General features: G+C 27.9%; 1 pseudogene; it reads right to left on the reverse strand.

The window, feature by feature from the left end:
- Positions 1-1,389: 1,389 nt before the first annotated feature.
- LOC110664766 (AUGMIN subunit 1-like) lies at positions 1,390-4,046 on the reverse strand (annotated as a pseudogene).
- Between the last annotated feature and the right edge of the window lie 15,656 nt (positions 4,047-19,702).

Consider the following 19,702-nt stretch of genomic DNA (forward strand, 5'->3'; position numbering starts at 1 on the left):
GGGAGTTTTATGTGATCACAAAATTCTCAATAAGTTGAAAGGAAAATTTTACCGTACAGCCATACGACCGGCCATGTTATATGGTAGTGAGTGTTGGGCACTAAAGAAGTCGTATGTATCTAAGGTAAGAGTTACAGAGATGAGAATGTTAAGGTGGATGAGTGGTCATACTAGACTAGATAAAGTCCGTAATGAGAGTATTAGAGAAAAGGTAGGAGTGGTACCAATTGAGGATAAGTTGAGAGAAGGAAGATTGAGGTGGTTTGGTCATGTGAAGCATAGACATACGGAGGCTTCAGTTAGACAAGTAAAGCACATTAGGTTAAAGGACAGAAAGAAAAGAAGGGGTAGACCTAAACTGACTTAGAGGAGAGTAGTACAACATGACCTAGAAGCATTACACATTTCCAAGGATTTAATCCAAAATCGTTTAGAATGGAGAAAGAAAATCCATATAGCCAATCCCAAATTCTTGGGATAAATGCTTAGTTGAGTTGAGTTGAGTTGAGTTGAGTTAAGGAGATGAAGAGAATGACAGTTTTAATTTTTCAATGTAGAAAAAAATGTTTCAAGAATGACAATAACATTGATAAAAAACTATTGTTAGTTTTCTGAAAATAAAAACCAAAATCCAGCAATGTTATCGAACAGGACCTAAATTTCTATATTTCATAAACTTGTCAATCAATCATGCATTCAGGGCAAATATGTGATGAATTGAAAACAAAAAATCTGAAGTTGAGAAATTATCATTAGGATGCCGGCTACTTAAGGTCATCAAATCCATAATTAGTGGATAATTTTTGACAACTGTCCCTGAACTTATCAAGTTGTAATATTATAGTATCTCAGCTTAAAAATGTAACATAAAACCCCATCAACTTTCAAATTTTGCACAGTAAAATCTCTCTAACCTCCAATTATCGATTTTGATTAGACACTGGCACGGGCCGATTTGACATTGAGCTTAGTCAGTATTTCTCTTTTCTCTCTCAAGCCATGTGTAAATTGAATCATTTTTTTCCTCTATAGACAGAATAATTTTTCATGCGTAAAAAGAATATTTTACACTTTGCATATGAGAGGAGAGAGAAATATTGACTAAGTGCCATGCGGGAGCTATTCACATCAGTTTTTAATTGAAAAATTAGTGATTGAAAGTCAGAGGGATTTTACTGTGCAAAATTTGAAAGTTTAGGGGGTTTTATGTTACATTTTATAGTTAAAGGACTGTAGTGTTACAACTATATAAGTTCAGGGACAGTTGTTGAAATTTATCCCATAATTAGTAGATGTTCACATAACCTGAACAAGGATGGGAAATGACAATTTAATCTTTCTAATTATCGACTTAATTTCTTCTTCACAGTGATAACAAAGAATAAATACCTTTTTGTTGGAATATTGTTGTAGATATTGCCGCTTCTTTGATACCATAACTGCCAGGTTTGTCTTCCAGTTTTCCATTTGAGCTTCGCAAGGAGCTACATCATCCTCAAGTTGTCCAAGCATTCTACCAAAGCACATTCAGAAAATAAGAGAGCAAAAAAGGGAAAATACGGGAGAGAGAGAGAGAGAGAGAGAGAGAGAGAGAGAGAGAGAGAGAGAGTGTGTGTGTGTGTGTGTGTGTAACAGCCCAATCCATCTCCAAATAAGCATATATGGCACTTCTATAAGCATCAATCTCAACTCAACCAAGTTAATTTGAAGTATTTACATAAAGTCCCCACATCATATACATAAACCCTAATTCCAATCACCCAATTTACACAAACTCAACTCTTTTACACTTCTTATCATATCAACTATTCAAAAATCCTTATGGAATCATTTTTTATCATTTAAAAACAGCAAACCTCACAAGATTCATGGCTGCCAAAATTAGGGTTCTTCAATTTCTTTTTATTTGTTTTGATTTTCATGGAATACTCACTCATCTCATCATTCTTACAAGATTTAAAGAAGAGAGGGAGTGGTATTTTTGCACTTACCTTGTGACCCAACTTGTAAACTTCAATTTCTCTTCTTCAAATGGGTATCTAAACCTTCCTTATGGAGTGGGGAGAATTATTTGTGAAGAGAGCTATGGGTTTTGATGGGTAAATGTAGAGGAATGTAACGGCCTGGCCCACTAGTGATATTGTCCGCTCTGGGCCGAAACCTTCACGGTTTTAAAATGCGTCACTAGGGATTACAAACCGCCAACTTATAAACTCAGCATTTTTCCTGTGTTTTGCCGATGTGGGATTTGACTAGGGTGTTATAATCCACCCCCCTTACGGGACTCAGCATCCTCGCTGAGGTTTGCCCCACCATCGCTCAAGGTTGCACACGAAGCAGCTCTGATACCACAAATGTAACGGCCCGACCCACTAGTGATATTGTCCGCTCTAGGCCGAAATCCTCACGGTTTTAAAACGCGTTACTGGGGGTTACGAACTGCCAACTTATAAACCCAGCATCTCTCCCGTGTTTTGCCGATGTGGGATTTGCCTAGAGTGTTACAGAGAGAGAGAGAGAGAGAGAGAGAGAGAGCATCCTGTTCATGAAACAACAATTTGTTTAAAGTAGAAAGGTTTGGAGATCTAATATTAAAGGAGAATATGAAATTAAATTTAGGAATTTACCTTTTTAAATAGGTAAGTCTAGCTATTGCCTTCCAAGTGTAATCAAGAAGAATTTTGGACTCTAGCGCTTTAGCCCTTTTTTCCTGATAAATTTTATCAATTGTCCCTGAACTAATATGATTGTAATATTACAGTTCTTTAACTTTAAAATGTAACATAAAACCCCCTAAACTTTTAAATTTTACACAGTAAAATTCCTATGACTTTCAATTATTGATTTTCCTGTTAAAAACTGATGTGAACAGCTCCCACATAGTGTCTTGTCAACATTTCTTTTTCTTCTCTCATGCAAAGTGTAAAATTATTTCCTCTACACGTGAAAAATTATTCTAACTATAAAGAGAAGAATGATTCACTTTGCACATGGCTTGAGAGAAAAAAAAAAAAAAAAAAAAAGAAATACTGACTAAGTTCCATGTTGGAACTTTCTAGGTCAATTTCTAACTAAAAAATCGACAATTAGAGGTTAGAGGGATTTTACTGTGCAAAATATGAAAGTTGATGGGGTTTTATGTTACATTTTCAAGTTTAAAAACTGTAATGTTACAACTAGATAAGTTCAGGGACGGTTGTTAAAATTTATCCCCTTTTTTCCTCCACCTCAGTCTTTCTCAAGGAAATATTCCCCATTGCTACAAGAAAACTAGATGCATTTTGTCCATTTCAAACTTCAAATATTAAGAACAAAATAAAAGATATAGAATTGAAGAGCCAGAATGACAAACCCACCTACTTAGTTCAGTATCTCTTATGTTCAACAAATTTGCGACATTTGCAAGAACTTTAGCCGACCTAACCACATTTGAGGGCAAACTCTCCTGTGCTAGCCCCACATTCTCCAAATAATTGTTTCATAAGACCAAAAAATCAACAATTTCTGGTGGAATTTCATTTAACAACGAAACAAGATCATTCTGTTATTATTCCCACAAACATTCAAAAAGCATAAACTACAAAAAAAAGTTGAAATTTGAATATTCCTTATCCCCAAATAATCATAAAAAAAAGAAGAAAATCAATGAGAAATTTACGGTTCGCTACTTTAAAATGTCTACAAAAAGAAAAGAACTTTCTTTTCACAATGCAGCAAACAAAACCAACAAGAGAGCAATATCTAGCAATTAGCCTAAGCAAAAACACTAAAAAGAACACACAAAAACCAAACACAGACCTTGAGCATGATACTCGGTGGATTTCTGGCGAAAATTGTTAGTAAAGATGCGTCTTGGCCAGGGAAACAGTGGCTATATTGTACAAATGACCAATGCTGTGAGGAGAATTTTCAAATTCAGAAACATCTTTACCAGCCGCATCGAATTGAGAGGCGAGCCACCCCTTCACGTCTGCATTTCTAGTGTTATTAGTGCCACTCTTCACTTTAGTAACTGGCATATCACCGGTAGAAATTATAACGCTCATTGCTTAGATGAGAATTTCCTGATAGGATTATCAGTAAGTTACCCAATGTGCACTTCTGTAGACTTCTCATGTGGAGCCACGATCTGATTCAGGGGATAAAAGGCTGCCCTAGCAGCGAATGGCGTTTGGCTATGGTGTTTGTAGGTGGTGGACTTAGCCGATAGACGCTAAATTAGCTATTGTGAACAGTGGTTTTAGGGGTCCGTCAGAGGTGAGAGAGATTCAGTGAGAGAAATGTTACTCTGTACCGTCTGTGTCATCGGCCGCGACCACTATTTGACAAGGAAGACGGATTCTCTACTGTTATAGGACGACTGTGTTTTGAATGTTTTGGGTATTTTATAAAATGATCCTTGTGGCTGAACAAAATTGATAGATAAAGCTCAACAATTTGATCTTTTAATAATTAAAATTATTAACAAATTAGTTTTTATGTCCAAAATCAACCATATGCCATTAAATTAGATATAAAAGATAAATTTAGTAATTGATACTAATCATAATCATAATAATAACTAAAATCAATTCCAAACAAATATGATGGAATTTGAAATGAATTTCACAAAACTTATAAACAATTTCTTTTGGATTAAAATGCCCTTATAAAGAAAAATATACTTTTAATCATTCATTTTTTCATACACTCCTATGCTATAATTATTTACTTTGAAACTTTGATCACTAATGTGATCAATAGAATGTACTAAACCCACTAAGTACCATTAATTAATTAAAATCACTAATGTGATCAATAGAATGTACTAAACCCACTAAGTACGATAAATTAATTAAAAAAATTAAAAGTGGTTTGAATCTTCAAGAAAAATAATCAAGTACCGTTAATACCATCCTTAAATTCTCAAGAGACGTGTGAATTTATTTTATATTTATTGCTATATTATTAATTGGTCTACTTGTTTGTTAATTTTTATAAATTTATTAAGTATAAGATTTTTTTTTTTTGAATTTTATAGAAAATTATAGGATAAATTTTGACAGCTGTCCCTGAACTTATCTAGTTGTAACATTACATCCTTTAATTTAAAAATGTAATATAAAACTCCATCAACTTTCAAATTTTGCACAGTAAAATCACTCTAACCTCCAATTATTGGTTTTTCAGTTAGACGCTGACGTGGATAGTTTTAGCACAGAGTTTAGTTAGTATTTCTCTTTTCTTTCTCAAGCTATGTATAAAATGAATCTTTCTTCTCTCTATAGATAGAATAATTTTTTACGTATGAAGAGAATAATTTTATACTTTGCATAAGAGATCAGAGAGAAATGTTAACTAAGCGTCATGCGGGAGCTATTCATGTCAGTTTCTAACTAAAAAATCGATAATTGAAAGTCAGAGGGATTTTACTATACAAAATTTGAAAGTTTAGGGGGTTTTATGTTACATTTTAAAGTTGAAGGACTGTAGTGTTACAACCATATAAGTTCAAGGACAGTTGCTAAAATTTATCCGAAAATTATAAGATTACATCTAATATAAACTCAATCTTATATGAGAATGAGTTTAATAACTGTTAAATTAAATATTTTTGTATAATGAATGGGATAAATTTTGACAACCGTCCCGGAACTTATCTAGTATAACATTATAGTCCTTCAACTTAAAAATGTAACATAAAACCCCTTCAACTTTCAAATTTTGCACAGTAAAATCCCTCTAACCTCTAATTGTCGGTTTTCAGTTAGACGCTAACCTGAACAGTTCTAGCATGGAGCTTAATCAATATTTCTCTTTTCTCTCTCAAGTTATGTGTAAATTGAATCATTTTTCTCACTGTAAACAGAATGATTTTTCAGGTGCAGAGAGAATAATTTTACAATTTGAATAAGAGAGAAGAGAGAAATGTTAACTAAGAGCCATACGGGAGCTATTCGCAACAGTTTTCAATTGAAAAATCAGTAATTGAAAGTTAAAGGGATTTTACTGTGCAAAATTTAAAAGTTTAGGGGTTTTATTTTACGTTTTAAAGTTTAAGGACTGTAGTGTTACAACCATATAAGTTCTGAGATAGTTATTGAAATTTACCCATAATGAATGCATGAATCTAGATTTAAATACTTAATGCAATGGTTATTGAATTCAACCTCACATAAGCTCAAGCTTTCCATGATTGCACTTTAATTATAATTTTTTAACTTTATTATAAGGGAGCATCTAATATAAACTCGACGTTAAAGTGCATATAATAAATGCACGAATCTAGATGCACATATTTAATCTAATGGTTATTAAGCCAATCCTCTCATGAGATCAAGTTTTCCATCGCCACACCTAAATTATAATTTTTAACTTTATTACTAGATAGTTTAAGAAATGAGGATAAATAAATTTCAATTTTGAAATTATTACTAAATATGAATTGTATGGAATTCAATTGAATTCTGCATTTTTAGTTGTATCATACCAAATAATAGAACTCATTTTGAACAAATTCTAGCTAAAATTCATTTCGAATGAATTCCAAAATTTGTGTTATAATTGAACCAAACACTATGTAAAGCAATATAAAAAACAAAACTCACAAGTAAGCGTGTTCTTCTTCTTCTCCTCCATCCCATCATACAATTGAGACCAAACTCTCTCTAGCACCCTTGCATTTAGTGTCCAATGACAACATTAATAACTTCTCCTTATGTGTCTTGACTCCCTAATCACACAACTAACATTTATGTGCAGCCAAACGAGTAAATTTTAACAACTGTCCCTGAACTTATATAGTTGTAACACTACAGTCCTTCAACTTTAAAATGTAATATAAAACTCCCTAAACTTTTAAATTTTGTACAGTAAAATCCCTCTGACTTTCAATTATTAATTTTTTTTAGTTAGAAACTAATATGAACAGCTCCTGCATAGCGCTTAGTCAATATTTCTCTCTCCTCTCTTTTGTAAAGTATAAAATTATTCTCTCTATACGTGAAAAATTATTCTATCTATAGAGAGAAGAGCGATTAAATTTACGCATGGCTTGAGAGAGAAAAGAGAAATACTGACTAAGCTCCATGCTGAAATTGTCCAGATTAGCGTCTAACTGAAAAACCAATAATTTGAGGTTAGAGGGATTTTCCTGTGCAAAATTTGAAAGTTGATGGGGTTTTATGTTACATTTTTAAGTTAAGGGATTGTAATGTTATGACTAGATAAGTTCAGGGACAGTTGTCAAAATTTATCCGCATCCAAACTTCTTAGTTTGAAGGATAAATTTTGATAATTGTCCCTGAACTTATCTAATTGTAACATTACAGTCCCTCAACTTTAAAATGTAACATAAAACCCCATCAACTTTCAAATTTTATACAGTAAAATCCCTCTAATCTCCAATTACTAGTTTTTCTTTTAAACACTGACCTGGATAGTTCCAGTATGGAGCTTAGTCAGTATTTCTCTTTTCTCTCTCAAGCCATGTGTAAATTGAATCCTTTTTCTCTCTATAGACAAAATAATTTTTCATACGTAAAGAGAATAATTTTACACTTTGCATAAGACAGAAGAGAGAAATGTTGACTAAGTGTCATGCAGAAGCTATTTACATCAGTTTCTGACTGAAAAATCAAGAATTGAAAGTCAGAGGAATTTTGCTGTGTAAAATTTAAAAGTTTAGGGGGCTTTATGTTACATTTTAAAGTTAAAGGACTATAGTGTTACAACTATATAAGTTCAGGGACAGTTGTTGAAATTTATCCTAGTTTGAAAGAATTAAAGGAGAGACGATTCTATTGGAGATTTTTTTATCTCCTCCAACAACAAGTCTTCCTGATGTGCCTTGGCTGCCTGATCACATAATTTTTCTGTCTTTGGAGGCATGATAAGTTTGTTGGTAATCCTCACTCAATATAATGATGCTAAAATCATCACTGATGGCTAAAAGAAACTTCAACCCTCTTTGCAATTTTCAAGCAAGTTTTTTCTCTCTGCAAAGTGAGAATTAAGGTTAGTGATGTCTAAAAACCTATTTAATCAAGTTTGGTGAGATTGTTTTGGTTATTGTCATAATCTTTTGGATTGCTTTTTCTTCTTATTATGATGACTATGGTTGTGACTCTTAATTAAATTGCTTTGAAAGATCAATTTGTTTGAAATAAGCTAATGATTGTTAATAGGTTTTTGAAGATTTATCTCAATTATTATGCTAAAGTTTGCACATTTGATGGAATTAGGAATTGTAAACTAAGATTTTCTATCTAACATGTTAGAAAGAAATGATAGGAGAGAAAAGAAGACCATGACAAGAAAAAGAGACATAAAAGAGAAGGGGGAGGCGAGCAATTAACTAGCCAAATTGTTTTTACAGCGAACAAATCCAAACATCATTTTTATGCTTAAATCTTACAACAAAGATGATATGAGATTTAAAGTAGAGTTATACCATACTTTTCTAGCTATAGCACTAGGACACTGTAAGAGTAGCTCTAGAAGTAAGGGAGTAAATTGCACAAACCGTCCTTCAATTTAGGGATTGTTTCAATTCTATCCCTGAAATTACTCAATTTTAATTTGGTTTCAAAAAAACCCTCTAACTTACAATAGTTGTTTCCAATTTAAAAACAATAAAATTACCCTTTTACCTTCTCTCTCAAAAAGAATTAAATTATAACTTTAATAATTAATTTTTTCAAAATTATTATATTTTTAATAAAATTAATATTTATTAAATTTATTAATTAAATTATCCATCTAAAAAAAGTAACACTATTCTTATAGTAATAGGTTTAATTATATATATATATATATATATATATATACACACACACATTATTTTAACATTTTTTTTAATTTAAATTTAATATATTATAAATTATATCAGAATATAAGAACAAAGCAATTTTAATTTTTTGTTACTTATAAATCAAATTTATACATTTAATAGACTAACAAATCTAAATAGATGTTATGAAAAATCTATAGATGTTTTTTTTAGACAACAATAATAATTACAAAATTGTGACAATAGAATAATAATAATGTGTGATTATAAATGTAACTACTATATAGTATACACTACATAATATATCACTATTCACTTATGAGTAACTATACATCATAATTACTATTTTATTAGACTATATGAACAATGTGTCATTATAAATGTAACTATTATACAGTATGTACGACATAACGTGTCACTATTCATTTATAAGTAACTATATATCATAACTGGCATAATGTCCATGCTATGCATGGATAATTTATAATTTTTATTTTTTAATTTAATTTTTAATTACATTTTAAAGAAAATAAATTAATATTATTAAATTAATTTTAAATTAAATTTTCTCTTTTATTTAATTTAATTTAATTTAAATAAATTTTTACTTGTTATAATAATAAAATTTTAATTAATTTATGATATAATTAATTAAAATACCTATTTAATTTTTTTATACATATATTAATAGTAGTTTCCATGATTATTTCGTTTAAAATATAATAAAAATATTTTATTGAAAAAATAATTTAAATTTTATGAAATTTTTATATTTTATCTCATAATTTATGCAAATTGATATTTATTTTTTTATAACTTATAGAAAATACATTAAATTAATGAGAAAATAATATTATTTCAAAAATATAAAAATGTAATATTTTTTTGTTAATATAATAAAAAAATTAAATTACTAATAATGAATTGGATTATTTAGTTTTAATAATAATGAAAATATATAACATTATTATTAATTAAAAATAACATTCTATTATATTATTTTTTAAAAATACTATATCTCAATGTAATTCTTTTTTATTAATTTGATATATTTTTTTTATAAAATAATTCTTTGACAAAAATAGTTATCACTTTACATAAATTTATAATATAAAATAAATACATTTTATAAAAATTAAAATTTTAAAATATTGTCATTTTTTATTAATATAATAAATATTAAAAATATATATTATTTTTTAAAAATAGATTCCATAATTTTAATACTATAATTTTAATTATTTTTAATCATCTTTATTTACAGCTAAATTTTTGATGCAATCATATTTGTAATTTATCTTTGAAATTCTACTTTTATATAAAAATATAGTTGAGGGATAATTTATACATAAAAATATAGATACTTGATTAAAATTTAAAAATAATTCTATTGAAAATTAATGATAATAAAATATGGATATCAAAATATTAGTTATCATTGCATTCGATATATAAATATAATGAAATAAAATATTCAAAAGTTTAAGAATTATTAAGTAAGAAATTTGTAAAAATTAATAATTAAATAAATATTCATTAAATATATTTAAATAAATAAATTTTGAGAATGATAATAATAACTTTTGAAAGAAATAATGAAAAAATATTGCAAATCACAAAAAGATTTTAGAGCATTTAGGTGAAATAAAAATACCTAGTGAGAAAAGAGTATTTGATGTGTATTAAATATCTCATATGATATACTATATATAGACAAACAAATGAAAACCATTTAAATAAAAATTAATTTATAATTAAATATTATTTAATTGTAAAAGGGTAATAAATATTCAAATTTAATTTTTATAACAGTAAAATATTTCCTATTTTCTTGGCAGTTTCAATTAAATCGTCATAAGTTAGCTGTAATGATAATAATAATAACAAGGTAAATAATACATAAAAATTTATTAAATTATTAGAAAAGTGAAATAAAAAGAATATTAAATTATTAGGAAAGTAAAATTAAAAAAATATTAAATTATTAACATAAAAAAATAATACATGCTAATTATAAATAAGTCAAATCTCTATATTTTATTTTCATAATTTTTTATGTAAACTACACTTTTTGTCTCTTAAAATTTTTATTAAAGATTTTATAATAAAAATAATAGAAAATATAATAATGTAATAAAAATATTTATTAAATATACGAAATAATTTAAGGTTAGATTAAATTATATAACAATTGATTATAAGATCACAAATTAATGATCAATTTTCTTTAAACTAATGGCCATCAATGACCTTTATTATATTATTATTATTATTATTATTATTATTATTATTATTATTATTATTATTATTATCATTTAAATTATTTTTTATTCTAAACTATTATTATTATTATTATTATTGTTACTATTATGGAGAGTAACATATGGCAAATAACGTTTTTGCATAAATGAATTTATAAAATAAAATAATATGAACAATTTTTAAATATTAAATTTAATCATAAAAAGTCTTAATCAAAATTTAAAGAAAATAATAATTTAAATAATAAATTTTAAAGTGTTATTGTAAATAATAATGATAATTAAAAGAGGAATAAAAAAATAATTAGTATTTATAAAATAATATAAATAATTTTTAGATATTGCATTTAATTACAAAAGGCTTTAATTTTTAAAAATTAAATTTAAAAAAATAATAATTTAAAACATTAAAATTAAGGTAGTACTGAAAATAATAATAATAATTAAAAGAAAAATAAAAAAAATTAAATAATAATTAGTATAAAAGAAAGTATTTATGGAATGTGATACGTAATAAACTTTTCAAAGAAAGTGTCATGTGTCATTTCCTTGGGAATACCTAATATATATATATATATATATATATATATATATATATATATATATATATATATATATATATATATAATACTATTCTAATAAATTATATGAATAATGTGTCAATATAAATGAAAGTACTATATCGTATTTACTACATAATATGCCACTATTCACTGTTAATTATTAATTTAAATTTTATTAAAGTTTAATTGATTTTATTAATAAATAAATTCTATTTAAACCTTTAATTTTATAATATTATTTCCTAAATTTTATTTCAACTAAATAATTTAATTCAAGTGTCAATTAATTTATTTGTACTCTTTAATTTTTAAAAATAATTTTTTAAAAATATAATTTGAATTAAGCGATTAAATTTAAGTATCAGTTCATTGAGTTAATCAATAAATTAAACAATCACCATTAATTAAATAATGTTAGGGATCAAACAATAATTTTGCATTATTAAAAATGCAAGAAAATCATGGGGAGTTGGGTCATCTACTAAAGGGTGTATATTTTTCTTCTTTTTTTTCTTCTTATAATTATTATTATAATAATATTTAAAATAATATTTTATTAAAGTATCTCAATACCCACCATTAAATAAAATAATTCTACATATTTTATTTGATGTTAATAATATTAATCAATAAAAGCGATTAAATTTAAGTATCAGTTCATTGAGTTAATCAATAAATTAAACAATCACCATTAATTAAATAATGTTAGGGATCAAACAATAATTTTGCATTATTAAAAATGCAAGAAAATCATGGGGAGTTGGGTCATCTACTAAAGGGTGTATATTTTTCTTCTCTTTTTTCTTCTTATAATTATTATTATAATAATATTTAAAATAATATTTTATTAAAGTATCTCAATACCCACCATTAAATAAAATAATTCTACATATTTTATTTGATGTTAATAATATTAATAAATAAAAAAATAATATATTATTAACAATTGTGTTAATAAATAAAATAAAATAATTTTACTGATAAATAATTATTAATTTGATTATAAAGGTAAGAGAGAGAGAGAGAATGGAAAACGAGTAAGATGGTAATTTTATTTTTGAGAGAGAGAGGCAAAAGGGTAATTTTATTCTTTTTTTAATATGAAAACATGCTATTATAGGTTAGAAGGATTTTCTGAAATAAAATTAAAGTTGAGTGATTTTATTGTAACAAATTAAAGTCTAGGGACGGAAATGAAACAACCTCATGAGTTCAGGGGTGGTTGGTACAATTTATCCCTAGAGTAGCTTGAAGCTTCTTGAAAACCTTGAGAAGCCTTCTAAAACTTATTATTATTATTATTATAAGGTTACCCATGCTATAAATATGTGTAATTAAATATTTTAATAATGTAAACAAACTAAAAATTTTGAACCTAATTTAATAAAATATAATAATGATATAATTACATAAATCCTTTAAAATTATAATAATAAAAATAAATTATTATTAAAATAATGTTAGAATTTGTAAAATTTATATTTTTAAAATCCAGGTTATTACACGGCTTGACCTTGAAAATTGGTAGTGACATTTTTCATTGATAAAAATGAATGTTATTTGCATATTTTCTTGATGAAAACAAGATTAGAGTTAACAAATGGGTTGAATCAAGAAGGTTTGAATCATTTAAATTCGAGTTTTTTTAAAATTGTGAATCATATTAGGTATTGTCTTATTTTAAACAGGATTCGAATCAGGTTATTGTGGGTTGCAAGTTGATTGGAGTTACCCATTAGGTCGCTATATAGAAAAAAATTTATTTCAATTTTGAATCTATTTACTAGTTGTGATCATTTCATATTAAAATGTTTTTTTTTTTATTGATTTAAATATTAGATTAAAATTTAAGTGGATGAATTCAATTCAAACATGTCAATTTTGAGTTAAATTATATATGCCATCAAGTTGACTATTAGTTGGACTCTTAATTTTAAGGATCATTTTAAATTTTATATAAATGAAAATGAATTACAAATCCTTAGCGGATACATGTTTTGTTTCTCAAAACAAGATGCATGAAAGAAAAACACTATGGTAGAAGAATAAATAACTAAGTGTTGCAAGTAGTGGATGTCCTAGTCTTGCATGCCAAATGGACTGTGAAGCTCAGCTAGAGAGTAAAGCTAGAGAAAAACCATGACGAATAGGACTTGAATTAAAAGACAGCCAAATACATCATTATACACTTGAATTATTTTGGATTTATTTATCGCTCACCTAAACTAATTTTGTAACCCATTGAACACCTTAACTTTAAAAATTCATTACAATTAAACACAAAATTACACAACAAAGAGATGTAAGATGCACAAGTGAACATAATCTAATGTGGCATTTCGACCTCAACTTTTTTTCCTCTCCAAAATGTTAAAGTGTGTCCCTTCCTTAAACCTATATATGGACGTACTTGTCTTTGACAAAAGAGAGAGAGAGAGAGAGAGAGAGAGAGAGAGAGAGAGATTTCTACTACTCTCACATGGTTGCTTCTTATAGATCATTCTCTATGATTTTTCTATTACCTGTTAATATAAAAGAATAGTTTAAAAGATAAGAAGAAATCCCATATTACAATAAGAATACTAAAAAAATTATGGGGTTCATAAAGAGTAGATTGCTTCTATAGTTCCTCCTTGCTCACCTTGGGCCGCCATCTCAAGTTTATTTCTCAGTGTCATGGCAACCAAGCAGTAGGAAGCATGTCATAGTAGTTGTTAATGGTGACTTGAATTCTTAGTATTAAAGAATTCTTAATTATAAAGAATCTAGAATTACTTAACCTTGAAGATTGTGGCTGGAAAGTTATCATGAAAAGAATAAAAAAATTATTTTTAAATATAGGTTGTCCAAGTTGAAATTGAGTTGCTGACTTTGGCAATTATAGCTAACTTTTTTCCATGCTTATACATAGGAGATCATTTCTCCATTTTGTTGTAACCCAAATTTTGTGATAAGATGAGAAGAAGATTTAGAGAGAATTTTCTTTTAGGTTTTGGATATAATTGGGTTTGAGGTTTTTGAGTGATTTATGAGTGAGAAAAATATTTAATGCTTGTAATTATTTTTTCCTTATAATAAAAAATTTATTTGCGAAATAGGCTTTTGCCGAACCACTTTGAATTTATGCTCTTTGAAATTGTGAGCCTTTTTTTTTTTAACAAATTTGCATTAGAGCCGAGATTTAAATATGGCGAGCACAAAATTTGAGATGGACCATTAAATGGAAAAAATAATTTTAGCTTATGACAAAGTACTATAAAGGATGTCCTTGTACAACAAAGATTAATCAAAACTTTGAATGAGAATCAACTGACCACAATCAAAGATGATGATTGGGAGGAACTCCAATAAAGGACGATGAGTATGATTTGATTGATGTTAATCCCTGATGTGAAGTACATTTTCTTGGAGGAGACATTGCCAGTTATTTTATGAAAGAAATTAGAAAGTTTGTACATGTTAAAGTCACTCACAAATCATTTGTACTTGAAGAAGGAATTGTTCTAGCTCAAAATAGAGGAAAGCAGTGATGTGAGAGATCACCTCAATATCTTCAACAAATTAATTACTCAATCAGCTAGTATTGGTGTGAAGGTAGATAAAAAAAACAAAGCCCTATTGTTTTTAATCTCTCTCCCTCGTTTTTATAAAAGCCTAGTGATAGCCTTAATAGTTGGGAAGGATACTTTAAAGATGGAGGAGGTTACTACAGTAATTTTGAATGATGAAAAGTTCAAAAAGACAAGTAGTTCGATGATGGTGGAGCCTTTGTTATAAGTTATAGTCATGATACGAGCTATCCATGTGAGAACAATTTGAGAAGGAATAATAGACTGAGCTCTAGGTCATGAGTAGACGTTACAGATAAGGAGTGCTACTACTGTCATCAAAAGAGTTGCATTCAGTACACTTGTAAGAAGATGAAGGAAGACCTTGCAAAGTTCAAGGAATTCAAGAAGAGTAATAGAAAAGAAGGGATTGTTGTAATTGCAACTGATGAAGATATTGAATGTGATGTTTTAAGTGTGGATAATGGAAAGGAAAAGGCAAAGGACCCATTAAATGATGATTGGTTAATGGATTCTACTTTCTCATTCTATATATGCTCAAAGAAGGAGTGGTTTAATGCAATTAAAGTAAAGAAAGGAGAGAAAGTGAAGCTAGCCAATGGAAATAAGATGAAAGTTGAAGGCATTAGAAGTGTGAAGATCAAATTTCATGGTGATCATGTGAAAGGGAAAATTAGATTGCTCGAGTTATGGGAATTCCATTCAAGATGGAGTCATGAGAGTTAGTCGAGGTGCTCCTGTAATCATGAAGGGCAAGAAGCTTGACATGAAAAATATCTACAAATTGGAAGGTAGAATATTAGTTGAAAAAATGCAAGTTAAGGTAAGGGGTAATATCGTTAAAAAGGAGTGGAAAGAATTACCTAAGCGAAAATTAACTTTTGTAGAAATTGTGAAGGTTAATTCTATATGACTTTAAAATGGAGAGAATTGAAGAAATTATTTGATTTGTGCAAGAGAATTCAAGTCAAGGTGGAGATTTGTTAATGGTGACTTGAATTCATAGTGTTAAAGAATTCTTAATTATTAAGAATTCTAGAATCACTTAACCATGAAGATTGTGGTTGGAAAGTTGTCATGAAAAGAAAAAAAAATATATTTTAAAATGCAAGTTGTCCAAGTTGGAACTGAGTTGCTAACTTGGGCAATTGTAGCTGACTTTTTTCCATGCCTATATATAGGATCATTCCTCCATTTTGTTGTAACCCAAATTTCGCGAGAAGATGAGAAGAAAATTAAGAGAGAATTTGCTTTGAGATTTTGGGTATAAATGGGTTTGAGGTTCTGGGTGATTTCTGAGTGAGAAAAATATTTAGTGCTTACAATTATTTTTCCTTTATAATAAAAGATTTATTTGTGGAGTAGGTTTATGCTAAACCATTTTAAATTTTGTGTTCTTTGAAATTATGAGTTATTTTCTTAATAGTAGTAATGAAAGAAAGCATTATGGGAAACATGCAATATTTTGACATTATTAATAGCTAAAGGAAATAACTCTTTATTTATTTAAATAATTTAATTATTCATTTCATGTATATTTAATCCATTCATTAATAGTATTCAAATAACATCATCTTATAGATCTAACAATATTTAATAGTTTATAATAAGTAACAAGGTGCTAGTCATTGAAGTCATCTCTGTGTGTATAAGAACAAGACATTATGGGACCTCTTCTAGAGTTTTTACAATAGAAAAAAAAAGGTGGAAGAAAGAAAACTATAGTGTCAATGGAGTTGCTCTGTTTAAAATGCAGGCAAAAGATGATAAAATTGAAGAGATAACTTTTATTGTCCCTAACCCTTCCAAGAAAAAGTGACCATGATTGGCAAAGCTAATACAGTGAAGATCATTAACAAGATCAGGAAATTTTGAAAGTCTGTAACAATTATGAGCATAGGGCCTCCTAAGGAAGAAGAGAAGGAAGATAAATATTCACTAAAGAAAGAAGAGATCATTCCTTATGCTCCAAAGACTAGCCAGAGATGCGATGTTTGGTACGTGGTTGGTGATATTTTTATAGTTGTTGTTCTATCCGGTGATATTTTTTATAGTTGTTATTCTATCTTTTAAATAAGAAAAATATCCTATCCCTTGCAAAATCTGTGCTGATCAAAATGCTATGTTTTCATGATTTAAACATCTTTTAGTTATATTACATGCCAATGAAAATTAATCTTAAGCAACAATGATTTCTTCTCCAATGATTAAAAAACCAAGTAAAATAAAATAAGATTTAACAAACAAGTCCTCTTGAAGTCAAAATCACACAAATTTGCTACTTAAAACCAAACCAAGTTGGCTAAAATGGTGGATAAATTTTGACAATTGTCCCTGAACTTATCTAATTGTAACATTGCAATCCCTCAACTTAAAAATGTAACATAAAACCTCATCAAGTTTCAAATTTTGCACAGTAAAATCCCTCTGACCTCTAATTATCGATTTTTCAGTTAGATGCTGACCTGGACAGTTACAGCATAAAGCTTAGTCAGTATTTTTCTTTTCTCTCTCAAGCCATGTGTAAATTGAATCCTTCTTTTCTCTACAGACAGAATAATTTTTCATGCATAAAGAGAATAATTTTATACTTTGCATAAGAGATGAGAGAAATGCGAGAGCTATTCACATCAGTTTCTAATTGAAAAATCAGTAATTGAAAGTCAAAGGGATTTTACTGTGCAAAATTTGAAAATTTAGAAGTTTTATTTTACATTTTAAAGTTAAAGGACTATAGTGTTACAATTATATAAGTTTAAGGACAGTTGTTGAAATTTATCCCTAAAATGGTAGATAAGTGAATAAGTTAACTATAGAAAAGGTAGCAAAGGGAAGAAACTAAGAAAAGAGAGCTCTCTAGCATGAAAAAAAAGTAGGTTATTTTTCTTCTCCTGTAACATTTAGCTCATAAAATAAAAAGATAAGGGCCCATTAAGAAGTACCATAATAAAAATATAAGGGCCCATTAAGAAGTACCATTAAGAATTCTCTAGAATAACAATAATAATAATAAAAGAGGAAAGAAGCTAAGTGAGACAAAAGGGAAAAAAAAGAATTGTATTTTTTTTCCTTGAGCAGAAATAGGGGAGAAGCAACTCAACACCAATTTCTTCTTCCATTCCTTCATTCACACCCATATTTTAAATCAACCCATAAAATCTATAGTTAAACAACCATTTTCAACCAAAACCTTAGCCTATTTCCCAATTACAAGTGCTAGTAATTTCTTTCAAAATTGGTAAGTTGTTCTTTCCTTTCTTTTCAATTATTAAAGTTTAATTTGATACCCTTGTTTTATTGTGAATTCTATGACATGCAAAAAAATGAGGGAGATTAGTTTTGTGTTAGATTATTAGGTAAATCTTTATTTTTAAATGATAGATTTCTAGGGTTAATTAAAAATAAATAAATAAATAAATAAAAAGTAAATTCCTAGCTACTAAGTGTGCTTTCTTTAAGAGGTGAAATTAAAAGTGGTGTTTTTATAAAGGAGAATTGGATTCAAGTTTTTATGTCTTAAATGCTAGGTTGAGAAGGAAGAAATTAAAATATGATGTGGTGGATTTTTTGGGGCTATTGGTGTATATTTAATTGTGTTTAAACTAACAAGAATTTTGATTTAATAAATGGGAGGAATTTTAGCATGAAATGCTAAAGGTGAAGAAAAATATGTTGAATGGAGAAGGAGAAATAAATAGAGAAAATGTGGAATTTGTTATATTATTTTGTGTAGGCCCCATATGGACGTTTTAAATTTATTGGCGATATGTTGTGAATTGTTGAGAGCTCATCGAGCTATTGGAATTTTGGGGACTAGTTGGTTTATGTTGGAGTTCTGCTCGAGTTTGTTAAAAATTTCGTACATAAATCATGCATTTCACATCTCACTATTCTCATTCTAGAATTTAAATTTACTTCCTTGATGCACTTTTATTTTCCTTAACTTTAGGAGAGGATCAAACTCCTGTAGTAGATATTAGAGGTGCTCCAGCGGTCTAGGCTTTAGTCTGTCTTCGGTACAGGTGAGTGGATAAATATATAACACTGATATTTTTATTAAATGTATATTAATGTAATTTATTTTCTTTATGCAAATGGGAATAAAAAATGTTAATTATGTACTTTTTAATTAAAAAAAATGAGATTTATAATTACAGCTAAATAAATAGTCAAATACACTCTAAGTATGCATAAATACATAGCACCTTGATAACGGGTGATTTATTTTCAGCTCAACTTATATTTATACTGTCTTTGGGATAGCGCTTGATATATATATAGCCTTTGAGGCGTATATCAGGTGGTTGCTTTTTGGGAGTAGTAATATGGCCCCACCGCAAGTGCACGGGTCGTACAAGTAATATAGAAAAGATATCGTTCCCACGAGGAGTTGTGTTAATGATTGAATTTTTGATATAAAAATTCTGACTAATTTGAACTATTTTTGAAATTAAAGCAATAAATTGATAGATATTGAAGTGTGAATTCTATATGTGTAAAATTAATAATCTATTCAACAATGTAATGATTTAACTAAAT

Source organism: Hevea brasiliensis, unplaced genomic scaffold (genome assembly GCF_030052815.1).
Source record: "Hevea brasiliensis isolate MT/VB/25A 57/8 unplaced genomic scaffold, ASM3005281v1 Scaf388, whole genome shotgun sequence".
Taxonomy (NCBI): domain Eukaryota; kingdom Viridiplantae; phylum Streptophyta; class Magnoliopsida; order Malpighiales; family Euphorbiaceae; genus Hevea; species Hevea brasiliensis.